The 17,619-nt window shown below is 38.1% G+C and overlaps 1 protein-coding gene across 1 annotated transcript in view; it reads left to right on the forward strand.

Annotated features, from left to right (window-relative positions):
- Window positions 1-3,907: 3,907 nt before the first annotated feature.
- FAM13A (family with sequence similarity 13, member A) overlaps window positions 3,908-17,619 on the forward strand; it is a 438,275-nt gene continuing 424,563 nt past the window's right edge. The window contains exon 1 of the mRNA XM_012724150.1: window positions 3,908-3,930. The gene's annotated coding sequence lies outside the window, so the exon portion shown is untranslated. The remainder of the gene's footprint in view (window positions 3,931-17,619) is intronic.

The raw sequence follows: 17,619 nt of genomic DNA on the forward strand, positions 1-17,619 counted from the left end.
CAGGAAAAAAAATGACAGATTAGTGGGCTGCTATCTTATAAATGGTAGTAATAATATACCTTTGATTATTGGGGGAAAGGGGTGTGTAGATAACTGCCTGGTTGTCTGGGAACAGAAAAAGGAGTCAAATGATTGAAATATGTGAAATTACTGGACACTAAACAAAGGATTGTATGATCATTGTTATTCTTGCAGATTAAATCTAAACTCCTTCACCTCACAATTAAGAGCCTTCTACCACACAAACCTTCCCACCTACCTTTCTAGCTTTATGTTCACTCTCCTCAATTTATCTAACTTCCAAATTTAGTTTTGACCTTGCCTAACTTTGAATTCCTTATTTCATTTTCCCTAAATTCTGTATTCCACAATGAATAGAAAAACTTTGTTTATTAGTGCTTCTTTAAGTATCTTAAGCATAGGAGATACTCAGTAATATTTATTGCTTTATTTCTCTTCATTCTGAAAATTAACACTCTGGAATGTGGTATTATGCTCAATTTTGTATGAACTTTAAATAGCTTTATGTTTCTTGGTACAATATACATTCTGCAAAGAAGGATTTTGAAAAATTCTCTGTTGCTAATTAGGGTTTTTGACTATGGTTGGACTGCCCTAAGGATTAACTCAGTAACATTCAGACTAGTATCACCTAACATCATATGTTTTTTTCATGACTGTAATGCTATGTCATCTTCAAAGCCTTCCCACGAGGTTGGTGTATTTCTTGCCAATACACCTTTGTGAATTTTTCCATTTTAACGAACTCCTCGTCAGTCTGAGAAATTAAGCAAAAAAAAGGAAAGAGTAAAAATATAATAGAAATTATATGATAAATATGAAGTGAAGTTTTGCTAAGCATAATGACCCTCCAAATTATCCTCCTCCTAGTTCCTTAGGCCTCTGACTATGTTTCCTTACATGCAAAAAGGGTTTTTGTAGGAGTAATTAAGTCAAGTATTTTGAGAAGGGAAATGTCCTCAGTTACCGATCCAGTGACCTACTCTTTTCACAAGAGTCTTTATAAGAGAGGTTCAGGAGTCTTAGAATGAAGAGTGAGGAGGTCTGAATGATATCACAAGCCAAGAAATGCAGGTTGCCTCTGGAAGCCAGTGTCAGGGTGTAAAGGAAAGTCCACCTCCCTTTCTTCCTTTCTCAGTCTGGTCAAGTAATCAAAACAATATCAGAGTGCTTGGTAGAGGGAAACCATCAATTTAATAATTCATGCAAGGGAGAGTTACAATGACTATGGAGATTCCAAGTTCAGTCAGGGAGGGCAAGGTTTAAATTCTGAACTAAGGAATGAATGGGTAAACGTCTGAGTATCCAAAGAGAGAGCAGGGGACTTCACATGATGAGGAGGAGATGATTTCATGTTTAACTTAAAAGAAAAATGTGCTTCTTGTCCCTACCTGATGGTACAACGGGTTAGAGCACAACACTGCACCCTTCAGTGGAAGTGCAATCCTCGCAGCAGACTTCTCTAGTCTCACCCATTGCTTTTCTCCTCAGTGTACATCATTAATCCGCCTTTTCTGCTCTCCACTCTGTCCCTGATGAATCCTTTCACCCCTCTGTTCCTCTGTACCCCAGTTCTGTATGCATAAATGAAAAACATCTTTAAAAAAAATGTGTTTCCTCGGTGATGGGAAACCCAAGGGGATTACAGTTGAGATGAAAAAAAAAATTTTACAAAATGATGTAAAAATAAACTATTATATTTTTAAAAAATAAAAAAAAATGTGCTTCTCAGATATAAAGGACATGTCTACATATAAAACTGTCTCTGATGATACCTCCAAACTACATTCTCTAGGATAGTAAAAGAGAGCAAAGATAATTTCTTCGATTATGGGAAGGATAGAAACGTCTCCTTAGCACTCAGAGCCTTCAATGTGCTCAACGTAAAATAATCTGTGTGTCAGAGTGGGGCATCTTGAAAATACCTACATTAAGAATCTTGAGGCAAGTTGTTTAAGCACCTTCACTGGACAAGTTGAAGAAGGAGCAGATCCTTCCACTATTCTCCAAAATCAAAATCCTTTGATTTTAGCCCCGGTAAACCTCTTTTTAGGCTTTTGACCTACCCCACCCTACCCCACCCCAGAACTATAAGATAATAAATTGTGTCTCATTAAATTTGTGATCATTTGTCACATTAACAAAGTAGAAAACAAATATATGGGTATAGTAAAAACAGCTTGGACAGATCTGTCACAGTCTGACTCAGACCACAGGCACATTAATTATATAACATCAGGAAAATCACTCTACCTCTGTTTTATTTCCTATAAATTGAAATTACACCTGCTTTAAAGTGTTACAAAGTCAGATAATATTATTCACATGTGTGCGTACTTTGTAAACTGCTTTGTGTTAGACAAATGTTAGGTGTAAAACTTTGAAGTTTTTTTTTTTTTTTTCATTGAGGATGAGACCTAGAACAAAATCCTACCTGTCCTAAGTGTGTTGATGCTTTAAAAATTACACCAGAACCCCTCTGTAATTAGCATGTTGCTTCAGAAGCTGCCTCCCTCAGTTAGGTATGGCCAAATTCAACATGGCTAATCAATTGCAATGTTCTTTGCTCAAAAGTGGAACCCTTCTTAAGCCTAGAGCAGACATGAAAGAACTTATTTAAAATCCCTGACCTAATAATTTAAAATGTTCCATTCTTTTGGCGAAGTGCATGGCTGTCCTCTGAGAGCTTGATAGAAAGGCAGCCTCAAGCACTTACCCCACACCCACTGTCCTATGGTATCAGAATGTGCATTTTTTACAAGATTTCTGTATGAGTCTTGCGTACTAGTCAAGAGGATTTATTGACAAGTGGTTTGAAGCTCGGGTTCTGTTCTAGGACTTAAGGAAAGTGCCTACACTATTAAAACCTTGGCTTTCTCCTCAATAAAATGGAGACTAATTCTCACCTCACTGGGTTGTTAATAGAATTAAAGAATCTGCATTTAAGACATTTTGCGGAATTTTGGTCAGTAAATAGTCGATTGAAAAAAAAAATTTCCCTTGTTATGTTGCATCAAGTATAGTTGCTAACTCTACTACTCGCCCATTCAGTAATCCTGAAGTATCTCAGCAGGGACGATTTTCCAAGGCCTTTCACGCAGGCAGGGAGGGAAGGGATAGGAAACTGCCAGTAAAACCATCTCCAACCACACAGGACACGGTACAGTTTGCTACACACGTTAAACATTGGCTGATCCTGCTTTTCGACCCCTACCGCACGTGGCTTTGTTAGAAACCGTCCACTAAGTCTAGACACAGTCCTAGAGCCCCACGACCTGTGGGCGAGCCAGAATTCCTGCTGAGTGGCTGTTGGCCCTCGCCCTCTACCCTAATACCTCTTGTAACTTTCCTCCTGCCACACATCTTGCAGCGGAACCTTCCAACCCTGCCCTGTTTCCCCGGTGGCTCGCAGCGGCAGCGGCGGCATCCCCTTCCCCCGAGACCCGGAGGGCCGGCTGGGGTGCGGTGGGGGGCGGAGCTCGGCGTCCCGCTGCTTCGGCCACGGCCCGCAAAGCTGCCACCGGGTGGTCTGATGCTCAGCCCAGGCGGCGCTGCCTCGGCTGGACAGATGGGCGCACCCGGGACCTGACCGAGGAGACAGTGGGGCTCTCCAACTGCCTCCTCCTATTTGGCTGTGTGCCAGGCGGCTGCAGCCGCTGCAGCCCGGTGGTAGGGCGGCCCCCGCGGTCTCCGCCCGGCTTCTGCGCGCAGCCTCTGCTCTTTGCATAGTAATTTCAGTTCCTGCAAGCACACTGCTCGCAGATCGGGTCTGGAGAAGACTGCTGCTCACTAGTCAGCCCACACCATCGGTGTGGCCCCGTGAGACGCTGCTTGAGATGAGCGACGGGAAGCCCCCGCCACAGCGCAGGCTGTGGCCCCGCCGCGCTGGGGGAAGCCTGGAGAGAGCAGGTAGGCGATTCTTGGCGGTTGAAGGAGACGCCCCCCCGCGCCACCTCCGCCCAGCGATGGACCCGAGCTTTGCAGTGTATTGGGTACAGATTGGGGGTGGATTCAGTCCTACATTTTGCGTGGCGATCCTTTGCCTGTTGCTCTTGATCCCATGCCATTCTGCACTCCAGGAGGGGCGTCTTGCTCACAGGTGATGAATTTCTCTGCAAGGTCATTGCTTTCTTAGACTCTGGCTTTGAAGGTAAATGAGAGAAGAGGCCTGCTATTCTTGTTCTTGGGTACGGGGTGTGGGGGATGTTATACTCAATTGAGTCCGGACTCTGTCCAAATTGTGTGTGTGTGTCTGTGTGTGTGTACACTACACCGGCATTTTTCTCCTTTTCTTTCAGCTTATTCCTTTTAAGGTCAAGACATTACACTTATACGTGTGTTTATGTGTGTGTGTGGACACAGACACACATTTACCTATATTTGGTTTTTCTTACCCTAGGCAGAGAGAAAAGGGTGACAGAGGCTGGTGAAGGAAATCATTCTAAAGATCTGTTTAGTATCTTTAGGTGAACTTTGGAACCACAATAAATCAGGGTAGAAACTAAAGGCTATAAAAGGTTATTTGAAGATGGGCTTTAGAAAAGACCTGAACACTGCCAAGCAATATACACAACAGACCTTCATGGTATCCAGGCAAATCTAAAATAGGCAGACAAAATTTCAGACACAACAATGGACAGTGAATGAGGAATACTGGACGCTGGAAAGTGAATTTTTGGATGGTGGAAACGCGACAAATCGCGACCTGGTTTACAGGATCAGGTTTAAAGGGCACTGGGAGAAATCTCTGCAGGAGTGTAGGCAGTTCAAGGTTAAAATGATGTGAATGTCCAGAAAGCTGCTAAGAAGGTGAGGAAAAGGCAAGTGTTTGACAAGGGAAAGAGAAAACGGAGCGCTGAGAGTCATCAAGAAGAAACTACATTTTTTTAAGGTATAGGGAGATGTTTTCATCTAAATGATTTTCACAACACATGTGTTAAAGATCCATGGGTCCATGTTTTCATTTTGCTTTTGCAAAGAATCTGGGTCATCGTGGAACTGAAAGAAACTGAAGTGTTTACAACACCAGCAAGATTTGGCGAGAGAGTTGATTAAGGCTTAGCTTCATGAAATATTTACACATCTCTTGCGTGGGCTTTTGTTTGCTCCTGTTGGTGCTGCTGCATATTTTACTTTGATAATGTTTTTAGTTTACTTCTCTCAAATGTGCTTATTTTCCAGTTATAAACTATTTTTTTTTTCTTTTTCATTGTGCTCACCACTGGCCCTGCCCAGAGTTAACAACTATGGGGTATAAAGATACATGAGCCACAGTTTAAAGAAGAATCTTCTTTGCTGCTGTCCACCAATGGCAGGACTTTGTAGCAGAGAATGTAATTCTGAAGTAAAATCAGAATGTGCATTTTTCAAGTTTTTGTGTGTGTCTGGTAGGGGAGGGAAAATGGTATTGATTCATAAACAACAACAACAACAAAATAATGATTGCCATTGCAAGTTTGGGTATTATATCTTTGGGATTTATTTTCGGAAACAGAGCAAAGGAACCATGTAGAGATCCATGGAGACTATGTTGTGATGCAGTGAGGCTTCACCTAATCACCAACCAGACTTTTATAAAAATGCAGAGGACAAAATCACAAAGACAATTCATAAAAGAAATAGAGGACTGAATGAAAAGATTCAGAACTGTATCAACTGGAAGTTAATGCAGTTTCCGATAAGGGTGTTTCCCATGGGTGTTTTGTGTAACTGTACTTAATTATTTGTCTGCCACATTTCATTGATTGTGCATCCAATATAGAAAAGGCTATATTAGATACAGCTACCTTCACTGTATAAATTTCAGTCACGAAATTTGTAGTGTGTGGGGAAATCACTAAAATATTGATCCTGAAATCACAAAATCATTAATGATTGGCCTCAAAGAGTCAGGACACACAATTCCTGTCCCAGGCTCTTTCAGTGGTAGCTGTTTCTGCCTTCTGTAAACTTATTGATTCATGCATTCATGCATTCAGCATTTATTTATCTTGAACTCCACATGTTCCTGGATTGTGGAATAGAAGAGAAAGGAGACACAGTCTCAGCCTGCAAAACTTGGAAGGGAAGGAGTTAAGTGCTTTGAAGAGCAAGTACTGTGTGCCCTGGGAGCCAGGCTGATGGACTAGAGAGAACAGGAAGATTTCCCAAAGATCTGAAGGATCAGACCTGAAACCTCATAAAGAGGAAAGAGAAGAGCAGTCCTAATACAGGGACCAAAACTTGTTGAGGCCCAGGTGGTCACCTAGAAAGAGATGGAAAGATTGGGATGGAGAATAAAGCAGACCCATTATCAGCTTGAAATTCAAGAGAGCTGTTAACTTGTCTGGTTAATAACTATTTGATTGGAAATTAGGGGAATGCAGCCACATGGAAGCTCTCTCTTGTTTGTATTACCTAAATTTATATCCTTCAAATGTTTAGAGACTATATTTAGCTTAATTTACAATGGCCCGATTAAAGGGGAGGCATGTCCTTGACAAAGTCATACTTCTCTGTGACTCATTTCTTCATCTATGAAATGTCTACTACCTACTTTGCATATTGTCAAAGTAAAAGAGAATCAGGGAATGGAGAACTGAATTTTATAAAAATTGTTCTAAAGAAATCTTTTTTAATGACAATGCTTAGAGTAAAAGGACACAAAACACTGTATTTGCAGCACCTAATTGTCCTAGGTGACACGAAAAGGCACAAATATAATGTGAAAAAGTGAATGAACAATAACAAAAACCATCAGGATTATGGCTAAAGGGAAGAACACATAAAATGTTTATATTATTTTAAGGTAAGAAAATATTGGCAGTGATCTCATAATAATTAACACATACCCTTCTAGAACTAGTCATTCTCCATGAAGTCACTTTAGTAGGTCCACATTTGTATTTTTGAAAAACAAAATAGAGAAAAACAGAATGGGAATGTAAATGTGAATGTGAACAAATGTTATTCAGAAACTTTGAAATTAAATATATATATGTATGTACACACTTAACTATGCTATTAAATCTCTAGTTAAGCATCTTTTTCTAAAATGTCTAAAAGCTACTGCTTTAAATATTACAAAGAAGAGATGCTTCCACCTGCAAAGCCCAAGAGTCAGCTCAGAGATCTGAGTAAGGAAGTTTGATGTAATATTCTGAAAGGCAAGGTTGTGTTGGAGAGGACAAGACATGATTAATTGGACTTAATTACTTTAGAAAGACTTCAAGGAGGAGATGGAACTTGAGTTAGTTTTTAAGAGTTGGATAGAGCTGGATAGGCCATCATGTCATACAGCTGACATTTCTTGCTATTTTTTATTTCTTTTGCAATAATTTACTGTCGTATTTCATTTGAATTTGATGCTGAATTATTGAAATGATGTGATACTCTACAGTGCAACAGAATTATTTTATTTCTCAGAGTACAAGCACAACCATTGACACAGAAGGGCAAGCATGAGCAAGTGATTTCATAAATTAAACAAATCCCTTTTTCTCTTCAGTAAGTCAGTTTCTTAGTGTTCATGGGTGCAAAACTCACTAGGCACTGACAGCTCTTTGTGGGTGACCCAGACTGTACCTTAGTCCCAGTCCCAAAGGAAGAGCAGAGTTTGCTAAGTTTCTTTTCAGTCGCTCTATGACTTCACCATTGTTTCAATTAACTATTTAAAAGCTTTTATGTATTTCAAGAAATTGACATTAGAGCCTTTTGCTGTAGTCTATTAGTTATTTTGAGGTGATAAAATCAGAGAAGAAAGTGTTGAAACTTGTGTTTCTGAAAACTTTTGGTGGGCTTTTTTCAGCTCTTGCTGTCTTTTGTGTGGGATAAAACAGTTATAACAGTAATACTCTCTTGAATAAAGCTATACCTTTCACCAGAAGAAAAGTTAAAATAGAGATTGTGCTTAAACTTGTTGATTTAGAGTATAGTCAAATATGGAAAGTCACCCTTTTTACAACGATGTCTTCTACTCCTCTTTCATCTTCCTTTGCCACATAAAATGTTTATTAGTGATGATGTAACCTTCTTACAGAAAAGTCAAATATGGAAAAATCAAAACATTGAGAGGCATGTTTGAGCACAAAAGACACCTAATGACTTTCATTGGGGGAAATGTATATATTCTAACAATGTAGAGTCTAAATTTAGATTTATTACTGCCTTGAATACCATGAGAAAAAAATTACAGCCGTTAGGCTGGGACTATAGGAGTTGGCAACACAGCAACAGTTTTCTTAATTTTCATGTTTGTAATTAAGTTATTTTGAAACTAGCAGTATAATTTGAAACCCAAATTATGATTACCAGGAAAAGGAACTGCCCTTAACTAGAAGGTTAAATGCTGTGACCTATTATATCTGAGGTCCAATCTTGCGATGGGGCTTATAAAACTGTTTTAGAATGTTCCCCCAAGGAATTCCTACAGTCAGGTTTACACACCATACAGTCATGTTCACACACCACTACTATATTAGTAAGGAAATAAAGGTTATGGATGAGTCCCAGAAAAATTAATTATTTCTCCTAAATCGTTGTTAGTACTCGGGTCTAAAATTTAAACCAACTTTTTCTAGTTCTCCAGACTCAAGGTTAAGAGAAAGAGGGGAAAGGCTAGAAATATCTAAGGCTGACAGTCCTGAATATTATAGGGAAGGTAAAGCAAATTGCCCTGCAGCCTTTCCTACAAAATTGAAAGGCAATGCAGTGAGCTTTTCTAAATGACAATGCAGCAATCTGGTCCCAAGAGGCTAATGTAGCAGAAAAACCATGGGGGTCAGCAGTACTATCAGCGAAAGGATGCTTTCTTGGTATTACACTCTAGATTCAATTTTAAAATGTCAGTCCTTGGGTCTTAATCCCATTCAAGAAAGATCCCCTTGGTCAGTAGTCACAGTTTGTGACACTTGCAAGACCCAAGCAATCCCTGCAAAAAAGTTGAGGATGGAGAGTCAAAGTCCACAAAGTCACAGCACCTCCAGGGACGTCAGTGCTTGTTGCTAATTCAGTAACTGACAGCTGGACAGAGAGCTCCCAAGTGCCTTAAAAAAAAATCACATTTGCTTCTCCTAATTTTCTGAAGAAAAAGGAATTGCAGAGAACCCTTTTTTGTAAGCATGAATTGCAAATGGCCCTGCAAGATTGGGAGATCTAGTTTAGGAAGAATAATCAAGATGTTTTATATGGATAGAGTCTTGTTTGTCTTTTCAAGGATATTGATTTCTAAATAGCTTGAAATTTAAATAACCATGCTGAATCTATAAAAGTCTTTTCCCTTTCTTTATAATGTACAACTTTGGGTAAGTGAAATGCTTGAGGGAGTTGTGCTAGCATTTGTTGTATTTTATGAGTAATCAGAGCATCTTTATTTTTTTTTTAATTCTTCTGGACAATTTTTCTGAATTATAATAGCCTATATCTATATGTCTGTCTTAGTAAGTACAATATGGCAAGCATTGTTAGGATTGCTTGTATCACCTCCAGTTTTTATTTTGAATTACAGCTGTTGAATATAATATAGAGATTTAAACTTTTTTCTTTTTCCTGATATGAATGTGCCTACCCATAATATACTTTTTGAAAAACCTTGAAATTCAAAAATACAAAACATATTTGATTTGTGAGCTCCATTCTGTTGAATTTTGGTTTGCCATTGACATTATATGATTTTGAAATCCTCATTTCCTCATCCTATATCAGTTACTCAAGCTCCTCAAAACATGAGTTAAGTTTCAATTATTTCAGTAAACCTCTCATCATTCTCATGATTGTAACTTTTATACATTGCATGAATTTTTCTGTTATATTTTGTTGTATTGTTCTCTGAGCATGCCTTTCTTTGAAGCCTACTAGCTATGTCTTTTTGAAAAATGTAGGTAACATGGAATTAGAGTGTTAATATTTATCAGAATTTTAATCAGAGCTAAGGTTAATAGATAGGTGCACATTTTCCCTACACCTTTGAATGAGTAAAAATGGCTTATGACAAATGGATATAGAAATTGGTCTTGTTTTCATGTTGAACATGTTCTGAAGCAGTCAGAGAGCAGAAATCTGTCAATGTCAGGATCAGGGGCTGAGCTCTGATTAAGTGGGTGAAAATGTTTGTGTAATCTCCTTTCACATGGAGGATGATTTCTTACTTTACATCGATTCTAAGAGCAGAGAAACACTTTGCAGTTATCATCTGAGAGATCTGGTACACTTCCCTTAACCTGTCCAGACCTCAGGTTTGTGCTTTTGAGAGTTGTACTTGCATTTGAGATCATATCAGAAACTAAAAATTTTCATCTGTGGCATCTACTCTAAAGATTATGGCTTGTCCTGTAGGTATTTTTTAAATCAAGTAATATTCAAATATCAGATTTTTTTAAAAACATAGAAAGCAACACCAACCCCTACTCTTCACTGAGCTATCTAATATCATGTGCTACCTCTTTATTTCTCTACCGTCCCCACTATTCCCTTTCACCTCTTTGGTATTGAGGCTTCATATAAGTCACTTGTGCTCAAGAGCTCTATCTAATAGTTTTAGATACTTGTGTTAGATACCTAAAATCCATAATATTGAGTTTGCAAAGTATAAACTATATGTTCTTTAAGTATTATAATTCTATGAAGTAATGAAAATTGCTAAGACTACAAATAGAGAGATCATTGTACTGTATAGGGTCAACTCATTAAATTAGGGGAAGCGTCTAAAAATTGGATCATCAAACTATATAGGATCTGTGAAAGGTTAATTAATAAAATTGATTGATATGATCTTTCAGTAAGAGAATGGTGATTTTGTTTGCATACTTGCTTTCCACTGTATCACGTATAACAGACAGAAAATATTAAGGTAAAACAATAAATTCTTTACCTTAAAAATCAATGACTATGATTTATACTAAATTATTCAAGGTATTTTTGAATGCACTGTATCTTAGTTTTATGGAAAGCTTTTTAAGTGTACCCCAAACTTGCATAGCCTCCTGAAGGTCTACAAAATCAATCTTTCAAGCAGTGATATTTGTATTTAGTAGACCTGAAAGTTGAGAATGACTTCTGAGAGTACAATCAACTCACATCTAGTTTGGGCCTGTGTCTGTGGAGTTAAGAAAATCATCTAAGGATGACAGTTGACTGTGTTTTCAAGCCTTGTCTGAAGTTAGAGCACCGCACAATCCAGCCACTTGATGGTGTGAAACTGCTCTGTGAATATGGCTAAAAATGAGGTGTCTGTGTCAGGATTGATGTATTCATGTTGTGAACAGAGACAAATGCCCTTTTGAGACAGCAAGATGGAAAACTCAAGCAGACCTCTTCAGGAGTGAAAACTGACTTAATAGCTGTCTAAAATCATTATTCTTTCTCAACTTCTGCTGCCACTTTTCTTCTGATGCACACTTCACTGCATACCTCCCCCACATCAAGCCTCCTACTTTCCTTCTAAAAACATCCTTACATCTAATTATTAATCATAAAGTGTCGGTGTTTCAGCAGCCTCACTCTGAGAAGACAGTGCTGAGAATAGAATCAGCGGAAGCCAACAGAGGACACGGAGCTGCATCTACTCTGGCTTTCCGTTGACAGTCCACCTCCTTGGACAATGAAGTCCAGGGCTTTTCAATATGAGACATCTGGTCACTGAAGTCTATCCATAATATATAAACGACGATAGGCATTATTTCTTCAGAGATAACTCATGATTTTCTTAGTGATTTTAAATAACATAAATTTAGATACAATGAAATGTTCATGCTCTCTTATGAAAAAAAAAATATTCTTCTGTGTCCCTGGTCATTACTTTGAGGTTTCAAATGGTAATGATGAGTTTTTTTAAAAAGCTTCCCCCTGGCGAGTCTGAGTGCCTGGGAGGAATGGCAAAATTTAATCAACTGGACAGACTGGATGAGGGTTTATCAAGTGACTTCTGCTTTGCAGGCCAAAGAAAGCATTCCTCAAACAGGTGACAGGAATTTACTGAGGAGGTTAAGTGTACCCTGTGAAAAAAAATTGGAAGAAGGTTCTGGTTTAAAGAAGATGGGTATTTGGATCATTTAAAATATTTGTACTCAGGACTTGATAATGTACGTTAGGCTAAGTGGGATTCAAAAGTTGAATACAACAGGAGCTGCACTCTCAAACACTTCAGGGTATTGGACTAGGGAAGCTTGACAGCAACTATGGATCAACAGAGGTAGAGTGGCCTTTTTCCCAGTCAGGATTGCAGGGAATTCCCCTGGCAGCCCACTAATCAAGCTCTGTTCTGTTCAAATCAAGCACCCCTGCACCTCTTTCTTCCTTCCTGTAGACCTGAGCCTTTCAGCTTAATTTCCGTTCCTCCTCACACCTCTGCCACCTGTTCACACACCTGTGTTCCTTTCTTTTCAGTCAGAGCGACTTGAAAACTAGCAGAAAGCTTTTCCACCCCACGCTTCCTTAATGTCATCGAAAATGAAAATATAGACATATGTATTTGCAACTTTATTCTGTTAGAAACAGCCCAGAAACAGGAGGGTAACAAAGAAGTGACTAAGAGGGGCAGATGTGCAGTTAAGAAATCTTCAGAGTTTCTGTTGATGGCTAGTGGGGGAGAAGAGGAGTTAGATACTAAAAGGAAACATTTAGTGCTCTTTACCATCTTGATTCTGGGAGTTAAGAAAATTTGAATACATTTCTCTTTATTCACTTAATTGTCACCGTAAGGAATAGCTGATGGATAGACTCCAGATGATCTGTATAACTAATGCGCTCCAACTCTTACACTTCACTTTTTAGGTTTCTCTGCCAGTGGCATCTTGCTAAATGTATTTCTCATATAAACAAGTCTATGAGATTTGCACTGTGATTTTCCCGGTTTTTATGTACAAGGAAAAACCAGAAGAAATTACTTGTTCAAGTTCCCTCAGATAGAAATTGACTGAAGTGTGTATAAATTCAGTTCTCCACATTCAAAAGTCACATACCTCACTATTCTATTCTGTGCTATTCTGCAATATGTGAACCTTATTTGGGTCAAAATATGAGCAATTGCCACTGTTTTCTCCTATCTTGGATTTCAGTTTGTGCTTCTAACTCATTTACAAGCCATTTCTTAAACAAACAGGGTAGTTCTAGTCTAAACATTTTAAGTTAAAACTCTAAATCATTGTGTAGGCAGTAAAATTGGTAAGCTCAGTTTTTTATCAAAATCTCCAGGTGACACACGTGTTCAGCAAACAACATTTCTCTGTTTCTCACAAGAAAAACCAGATACATTTCATCCAGTCACATGCACGCACACACGTGTGCTCACATATAACAAGAAAAACCAGGCAGTTGTCTGCATTGGCCCTACCCTGGACTTTGGACTCAGAAACTATTTATAGAACTAGTGTTTCCGTGATTGATGTTTTAAACATAGACATTCGTTTACTTATAAAAGTTGAGCAACTGCTTATAGCTTACAACTAAGTGTTCTGCATACAAATTGAAGGTTGGCAAAAAAGGCAATCTGTACAAATGACCCACATCGGACAAGTTCCTTCTATACTTTTCATAAATGAGTGGTACTTGCAAAAGGATGAATGTACATATTTTTATCTGTTTTGAAAATGAAAATCCACTAATTGTTTAAAAAAAAACACCTTCTGCCCTCATAATCTTTTAGTCTTTGTTAATGAGCAATTGATTTTCTTCTTAGTTTAGTAAAATAACAGACTTCACCTACAGGTATAAGTTTTATCACTACTTGTTGTCATTAATCTGGAATATCTTTACCACTTTGTGTGCTTTAAAAATCCAAACTCTTTGTTACAGGGGTAACATGCATTTCTTTTCTTTTCTTTTTTAAGATTTATTTATTCATGTGTACAGAGCTGGGGTACAGACCATAGGTACAGGGAGGGTGAGAAGTTTCCTCAGAGACAGAGTGGGTTGCAGAACAGGTGGACTGACTGAACTACACTGCTGAAGAGAGCAGCAGGCGAGAAAGGAGAGGTCTGCCATGCCATGTGGATCACTTCCGGGGCTGCGGATCAAACTCATACCTATCTGGCTGTGTTTAGCTTGCAGTGCTGTGCTTTAACCCGTTGCACCACCAGGGAGGGTTGTAACATGCACTGCTTCTCAAAGTGCAGGTGATTTCCATCTGTGACCTGTGAGATGATCTTAATATACAAACCTAGTTTTCATTTTAATAGTTGTGCATATAATTAAAATATACTAAGAATTAATTAAAAATATAATCGTAAAGATAGATGAAAATATATTATTACAACATCAAACTTGTGGCTTTAAAGATGCTATTTCTTAAGACTTGGCTAATATTCTCAACTGGTGTACCCATAAAACTCATTTGAATGGAAAACATTAAATAAGAAATAGTTTCTATAAGAAAAGGCACAATTCATGAGGGTTGTACACAAATGTGACAGTCTGTCAAAGCAGCACACGTCATTTCCCAAGGCACCTCAGGTTTTCTCAGGAAATGATGATCCCCAAATCCCTCTAAGAGCAATTCTGGTTTTGATGCACAGTTTTTCTAACAGTGTTGCATCTTTTTCTTCATTCTTAGGACTGATTTCTGAATTTTTGATCTCTGAAGTTTTTCTGGGACATAAAGATACCCTTTTCTCCCCACTTCTCTATCACTGCCAAACATTTAGACAGTCACTCATTTACATATATACTCATGGAAAAAAAAATCCTATGGAGAATTTATTTATTAGTTTGTTTGGCATGAAGGAATATTACACAGTCCTATACTGTTGAGTTCTGTCAACTGAACATACATATCTGTGATTCTCCTTGAAGTTTAAGTCCTTGAAAGCCTTGGACTTCTGCCATAATATTTGCTTTTGCTTCCTGAATGACAAAGAGATTTTCTATGGAAAGTCCCTTCATTGATAAAAATGTATTATAAAGGTTCATATTACAAATTTTAAAAATGTGTTGTGTTAGTCCTGAATAGGGTTATACATGAGACTGCACAAAAGGGCTTTCTACAATTCATAGATGAAAAAGTTTAATTCTTGGGGCATTTTGAATACAACAGGAAAAAATGGGAACTTTCATGATTTTTGAGTAGAGGGTAATGAGACTGTCAGTTAGAGGTTTTTTAAAAGTGTGAGTGAGTCAGATGAAGCATTTAAGCTTTTTATTTTAATCAGTTACAGAATTGAGTTTCAGTGGCATCATTGTTTTTCTATATGATTTATCCCCAAATAAGCAGTTAAAATTTAACTGCTTATGACTATTTTTTCTCCTGTCCTTGAGCAACTTCACAAAAATAACGTGCAGCATCTGAGTGGGATGGTATGAATTGTCACCAGCATCTAATGTCAGTAACACTGTTTTAGGATTTTCAGAAATTCAAAAGATTGTTCTACAGTTGTAAAAAGGATACAACTGTGGTTTCCTGCTGGAGTTTCTATATAATAGTGAAATCAACATAAAAGGGTGAAGATGATTGTGGCTATTTGCTCAAACAAGGCTGCTCTTTTTTTTTTTTTTTTTTTTTTGTAAAAAAACAGGAAGCTGAATTCGTTCTTAGTTTAATTCAGTTTATTTTAATAAGGACTTACCAGTATGGGAGAATATAAAAATGAAAAGCTACAGTCTTGTCTTTAAAGTCCACAAAATCTTAGTACTAAAGAATGTTAAAGAGATGAAAATCTTCATGGCAATGTTTATTCTCAAACACATGCATTCTGGTAAAAAATCAATTAATTGAAATAGTTTTCAAATGTTTAGTGTTTGTGTTTTTCCATGAGTAGATATAAGTTTACAAGTGTCACAAGAAGACATATGTTGAAGAAACAGCCAAGATGATTTCTAACTCTAGTAATTGTACCACAGTTCAAATTAGTTTGGTGTTTTCATTTCCTTTTATTTCCTAATCCTGGACCAAAGCTACAGTAATGGTAGTTTTAAGAAGAGCTGAGAAAAAGAATATATTTAAGTTCCTTTCCCATTTCATTAAATAAATGATGCACTAGGACTCATTAAGTCAGTCTACTGCATTGGATTTCATCATAAATTTTCAGATGATAGAGTCCTGCAGCAAAGAATAAGGACAAATCTAAACAGCTAAGATTTAATGGAACCATAGTAGCAAGAAAAGCAGATCCACTGTGATGGTGGATTTATTGTAAGTTTTTAGGCCTTATACAGTATGGAAACTTACGACAAAATCTGTCAAAAATAGTGACTTTTGCATGTGGTTTGGGACCTGAAGCCACTGTAGCTTCATAGAGCTCACATTTGGCAAGAAAAACTGAATGTGAAGTGGAGTCTGGCAAGCACCAGTTGTAGCCTGGCAGACAAACTGAAACTGTAATGACAAACCGGAACTGACACTGAGTCACCTCCTTAACCCTCAGGGACTTGGGAACAAGGTGGAAGGAGTTAGCATTCTTTTCTTTTTTACATTTTATATATTTATTCACCATTCTTCATTTTCACACAATGTGTGTTTTATCATCTCACGTGTGGTCCTCAAGAAATTCCCACTATCACCATAGACCCTTGTTTACTTCCCACCCCTGTTTTGATCCAGTTTCCTCGCCCCCACCCCCTTAATTCTCTCCGTCCCCATGAATTTCTCTGGTTTATAGTTGCCTTTTGCAGCAACATGAATGGAGCTGGAAAAGATCATGCTCGGTGAAGTCAGCCAGAAAGATAAAGAACAATACCTGATGGTTTCTCTTAAAGGAGGAATATAGGGGACCCAAATAAGGGATTGGGAAAAAAAAAAAAAAGGTATTATAACAAAGGAGCTACAATTCTTAACAGCAAAGCTATTCATGCACCTGAACTAGAAGCTGTAGGAGAAGCCCTGTTGGGAGAAAAGGGACCTAATTCATGTCATCCAGATGACATGCAGAGAACAGAACTTAAGACATAGCAACACCTTCCAGCACACAGCATTCCAGAAATGCTGCTTCTTTTCTGCCATCCAGAGCACATCCAAATACTCCTTGTAGCCAACTCTCATGAATCATTTAGGGAAAGAAATTCTGGGAATGGATTTTCAAGCGAGCCAAATTGATGCCTAGGACAAAACCAGCACAGAAACTGGCCAATAGAAAGATGAGTGTCTAAGATCATAAAGTCACTTGTTTTCTAGATCCACACAAGTCCTTTTTGCTGAAGGACTCAGAATCCAGTTTGCTGGTGGATTACGTTTAGGGCATTTTATTCTATAGAGTATACACAATTTTTCCTATATACAATGATATGTTATTGGTTTATTTCCATTCAAAATTAAAGTTCCAAAGTGTCTGTTTATTTTTGAAAATGCTAGTGCCACTTAAGCCACTAACCTTATCTTTTCAAAATATACATCATTTTGGCCCTCCCTGGTGGCACAGCGGGTTAAAGCACTGCACTAAGAAGCTTAAGCCACTTCCTCATGAGTTCGATCCCCGCCTGCCCTGGAGGTGACCACATGGTGTGGCAGACCTCTCCTGACCCGCCCGCTGCTCCCCTCAGCAGTGTACTTCGTCGATTTTCCTGTTCTGCTCCCCACTCTGTTCCTGGTGAATCCTCTCACCTCCGCATCTCTGACCTGTACCCCAGATCTGTATGAATAAATAAATAAATCTTTAAAAAATAAATAAATAAAAATATACATCATTTTGCAATATA

This window comes from Condylura cristata, unplaced genomic scaffold (assembly GCF_000260355.1).
Source record: "Condylura cristata isolate star-nosed mole 26May11 unplaced genomic scaffold, ConCri1.0 scaffold00012, whole genome shotgun sequence".
Taxonomy (NCBI): Eukaryota; Metazoa; Chordata; class Mammalia; order Eulipotyphla; family Talpidae; genus Condylura; species Condylura cristata.